Source organism: Manis pentadactyla, chromosome 13 (genome assembly GCF_030020395.1).
Source record: "Manis pentadactyla isolate mManPen7 chromosome 13, mManPen7.hap1, whole genome shotgun sequence".
Classification (NCBI taxonomy): Eukaryota; Metazoa; Chordata; class Mammalia; order Pholidota; family Manidae; genus Manis; species Manis pentadactyla.
The window spans coordinates 79,063,936-79,069,278 of NC_080031.1; the positions used below are offsets into that span (position 1 = coordinate 79,063,936).

The 5,343-nt window shown below is 37.7% G+C and overlaps 1 pseudogene; it reads right to left on the minus strand.

Moving 5' to 3' along the window:
* Positions 1-1,062: 1,062 nt before the first annotated feature.
* On the minus strand, positions 1,063-1,867 carry LOC118923348 (NADH dehydrogenase (ubiquinone) complex I, assembly factor 6-like; annotated as a pseudogene).
* Positions 1,868-5,343: the final 3,476 nt, after the last annotated feature.

Sequence of the window (5,343 nt, forward strand, 5' to 3'; positions counted from 1 at the left end):
CAAGGTCCCTTTCTCTTAGATCTTAAATTATAGGAGGGGAAGTAGACAGTAAATAAATGAACTAGCAAGGTTAGAATTTCCGAAATTATGAAATGTCATGAAGAAAACAAAATAGAGTAATGGGAAAGAAAAAAAAAAACACTAGCCTTCAGAGCACCATGTCATGTGTGTTTGTTCTCCTGGAGAAGATCTGCAGGGCTGGGTTTTCAGCAGTCCTGGGCTTCTACCCTTTCCCTGCTCCAGTCCTCTTCCTCCAGCTTTTGGGCTGGGGTAGGGGGAGCACATGGGTGCCACTGGATCACAGCTTTGCTACTTTCCCCTTTTCTATGAGGTCTTCTCTTCTCACCAGATGTAGGCTGTCTGTTCTTCAGTCTTTCACGATTAGTTGTATTTGCTATATTTCTGTGTTTTATGTGATTTTGGGAGAAGGTTTCTGCACTTCTCACACCACCGTCTTTTATGACTCCTCTGATCTTTGTGCTTTTATTTCTCCTGCCTCTCACATATAATGTAATGGGTGTTATTATATTTATATGCTTAAAAACATTTTGTATCCAACAGATTTTTTATTATGGTTACATTTATTGTTTTGTTTTTAACTTTTGACCTAGAGATGTAAATGTAAGTTTTAAGTAGCATCTTTACTGTATTAGAGAATCTCTCTTTGAATATATTTTAGCCATTACCAGTGAATTTTACCCTATCTTTTTGTTTTATGATAATTCTATTCATTTTATTTCAACTCAGAGAACTCCCTTCAGCATTTCTTGCAAGGCACGTGTAGTGGTGATGAACATCCTCAGCTTTTGTTTGGGAATGTCTTTATCTCTCATTCATTTCTAAACTACATGTCTGCTGTTTATGGAAATCCTTCTTGACAGGATGTTTTTCATTATTTGATTATATAATCCCTTTCTCTGCCAGTCTGGAAATTTTTGTTGACTGACATAATTATGATGTTTACCACTTAAAGATGTATCTATCTTTGCTGTCATTTCTAAGTTATATTTGTCACTGACTTTTTGACCATTTTCTTTTTTTTATCAGTGCCATGAAATTATTTTAATATCTTTTTCTCTATGACTTAATATACAAAAACAATGGAAGTAATGTATTCTGCTGTAAAGATGGGTGGAATATGTCAAAATCCACTTGCTGAATTTTCTTTAAAAGGTCTTCTAGGGCAACTGCCTGAAGAAAAGCAGGAAATGCTTTCCACAGGAACACTTTTGTGGAAGGACCTAGCACGGTTTAGGTGCAAGTGTGCCTAGCTGGCAATATCATAGATCACATCCCTCACTCTTTTATCTTTGTTCTTCCATAGAAAATCCTCTTGTGAAACACCATGCAGCATACAAACATCCATGGGAAGGAGCACCCTCCTTCTGCTACCATGATAGGACATTGCTCTCAAGCAAGTGACAATGCCTTGTGCTTTTCCAATATGACTTGCAACATTATCTGCATGAAGGTCCTTTACACCCAGTACTTCCAGTGTTAAATAAAGAAGATAACTCTGCGTGTTTTCAGCATAATTTTCTAGTTCCTGGATATTAAACTATGCTCCGTCATTCAAACTTTTTCTCTTTCATAAATGATTTTCATCTTCTACTCAGGTTATGTCTTTGAACAGCCTTCCACAGTTCAATGGCCACAGGCTGAGGCAGTGGACACTCACAGTATATATCATCCACAGTTTTTTCCCAAAATGGCATTAGCATCAGTCCAATTGTTACTCAGAGACCGAGTCCTTAACCAGCCTGAGCCAGTTCCAATTAAAGGCCCTCAGTGCAAGAGAAGAGCTTCTGGATTCTGCAGGAAACAGCAGAGAACATAAATACCCTTCAAAATCCCATTTCGGCAGCATCTTTAGGTAGGAATGGTCGGTGTCCGAGTCACCCTGTCAGCTAAGCCACGGCCACCCTCCGCCCAGACTCCATGGACCCTGGGAGCTGCCACGTGCTTGAACATTTCTTTTTTAATTTCTTTTTTTATTTTGGTATAATTAATCTACAATTACATGAAGGTCATTACGTTTACTAGGTTCCCCCCTTCACGAAGTCCCCCCCACATCCCCGTTCACAGTGACTGTCCATCAAAATAGTAAGATGCTGTAAAATCACTACTTGTCACCAAGTTCACAGTCACTGTCCTTCAACATTGTAAGATGCTGTAAAATTACTACTTGTCTTCTCTGTGTTGCACAGCCTGCCCCGTTCCCCCCACCAATATACATGCTAGTGGTAATGCCCCCTTTCTTTTCTTCCCGCCCTTATCCCTCCCTTCCCACCCGTCTTCCACACTCCCTTTGCCTTTGGTAACTATAGTCCAATCTTGGGTTCCGTGCTTCTGCTGCTGTTTTGTTCCTTCAGTTTTCTTTTGTTCTACACTCCACATATGAGTGAAATCATTTGGGACTTGTCTTTCTCCGCCTGGCTTATTTCCTGAGCATAATACCCTCTAGCTCCATCCATGTTGTTGCGAATGGTAGGATTTGTTATTTTCTTATGGCTGAGTAATATTCCATTGTGTATATGTACATCTTCTATATCCATTCATCTACTGATAAACATTTAGTTTGCTTCCATATCTTAGCTATTGTAAATAGTGCAGTGGTAAACATAGGGGTGCATTTGTCTTTTTCAAACTGGAATGCTGCATTCTTAGGGTAAATTCCTAGAAGTGGAATTCCTGGGTCAAATGGTATTACTGTTTTGAGCATTTTGAGGAACCTCCATACTGCTTTCCACAATGGTTGAACTAAATTACATTCCCACCAGCAGTGTAGGAGGGTTCCCCTTTCTCCACAACCTCGCCAACATTTCTTGTTGTTTGTCTATTGGATTTTAGCCATCCTTACTGAGGTGAGATGATATCTCATTGTGGTTTTAGTTTGCATTTCTCTAATGACAAGCGATGTGGAGCATCTTTTCATGTGTCTGTTGGCCATCTGAATTTCTTCTTTAGAGAACTGTCTATTCAGCACCTCTGCCAACTTTTTGATTGAATTATTTGCATTTTGTTTCTTGAGGTGTGTGAGCTCTTTATATAATTTGGATGTCAACCCTTTATCGGATTTGTCATTTTCGAATATATTCTCCCGTACTGTAGGATAACTTTTTGTTCTCTTAATGGTATCCTTTGCTGTACAGAAACTTTTCAGCTTTATATAGTCCCATTTGTTCATTTTTGCATTTGTTTTCATTGCATGGGAGATATGTTCAAGAAGAGGTCACTAATGTTTATGTCTATGAGATTTTTGCCTATGTTTTTTTTCTAAAAGTTTTATGGTTTCATGACTTACATTCAAGTGTTTGATCCATTTCCAATTTACTTTTGTATGGGGTTAGACAGTTATCCAGTTTCATTCTCTTAAATATAGCAGTATGGTTCTGCCAGCACCATCTGTTGAAGAGACTGTCATTTCTCCATTGTATGTCCATGGCCCCTTTATCGAATATTAGTTGACCATATATGTTTGGGTTAATGTTTGGAGTCTCTATTCTGTTCCATTGGTCTGTGGCTCTGTTCTTGTGCCAGTACCAAATTGTCTTAATTACTGTGGCTTTGTAGTAGAGCTTGAAGTTGGGGAGCGAGATTCCGCCCCACATTATTCTTCCTTCTCAGGATTGCTTTAGCAATTCAGGGTCTTTGGTGTTTCCATATGAATTTTTGAGCTATTTGTTCCAGTTCATTGAAGAATGCTTTTGGTAGTTTGATAGGGATTGCACTGAATTTGTATATTGCTTTTGGCAGGATGGCCATTTTGACGATATTAATTCTTCCTAGCGAAGAGCATGAGATGAGTTTCCATTTGTTAGTGACCTCTTTAATTTCTCTTAAGAGTGTCTTATAGTTTTCAGGGTATAGGTCTCTCACTTCCTTGGTTAGGTTTATTCCTAGGTATTTTATTCTTTTTGATGCTATTGTGAATGGAATTGTCTTCCGCATTTCTCTTTCTATTAGTTTATTGTTAGTGTGTAGGAAAGTCTCAGATTTCTGTGTGACAATTTTGTATCCTGCAAATTTGCTGAATTCCAATATTAGCTCTAGTAGTTTCAGAGTGGAGTCTTTAGGGTTTTTTATGTACAATATCATGTCATCTGCAAATAGTGACAGTTTAACTTCTTTACGAGTCTGGATTACTTGTATTTCTTTGTTTTGTCTTATTGCCGTGGCTAGGGCATCCAGTACTATGCTGAATAACAGTGGAGAGAGTGCACATCCCTGTCTTGTTCCTGATATCAGAGGAAAAGCTTTCAGCTTCTTCCTGTTCAGTATGATGTTGGCTGTGGGTTTATCATATATGGCCTTTATTATGTTGAGGTACTTGCCCTCTATACCCATTTTGTTGAGAGTTTTTATCATGAATGGATGTTGAATTTTATCAAATGCTTTTTCAGCATCTATGGAGATGATCATGTGGTTTTTGTCTTTCTTTTTGTTGATGTGGTGGATGATGTTGATTGATTTTCGAATGTTGTGCTATCCTTACATCCCTGGGATGAATCCCACTTTGTCATGGTGTATGATCCTTTTGATGTGTTTTTGAATTCGGTGTGTTAATATTATGTTGAGTATTTATGCAACTACGTTCATCGGGGATATTGTTCTGAAGTATTATTTTTTGGTGGGGTCTTTGCCTTGTTTTGTTATTAGGGTGTTGTTGGCTTCATAGAATGAGTTTGGGAGTATTCCCTCCTCTTCTATTTTTTGGAAAACTTTAAGGAGAATGGGTATTATGTCTTCTCTGTACGTTTGATAAAATTCCAAGGTAAATTCATTTGCATGTGGGTTTTGTTCTTTGGTAGTTTTTGATTACTGCTTCAATTTGATTGCTGGTAATTGGTCTCTTTAGATTTTCTGTTTCTTTCTGGGTCAGTCTTGGGAGGTTGTATTTTTCTAGAAAGTTGTCCATTTCTCCTAGGTTTCCCAGCTTGTTAGCATATAGGTTTTCATAGTACTCTCTAATAATTCTTTGTATTTCTGTGGGGTCTGTCATGATTTTTCCTTTCTCGTTCCTGATTCTGTTGATTTGTGTTGAGTCTCTTTTCCACTTAATAAGTCTGGCTAGAGGCTTATCTATTTTATTTATTTTCTCAAAGAACCAGCTCTTGGTTACATTGATTTTTGCTATTGTTTTATTCTTCTTAATTTTATTTATTTCTTCTCTAATCTTTATTATATCCCTCCTTCTGCTGACCTTAGGCCTCATTTGTTCTTCTTTTTCCTTTTTCAATAATTGTGACATTAGTCCATTCTTTTGGGATTTTTCTTCCTTCTTTAAATATGCCTAGATTGCTATATACTTTCCTCTTAAGAATGCTTTTGCTGTATGCCACA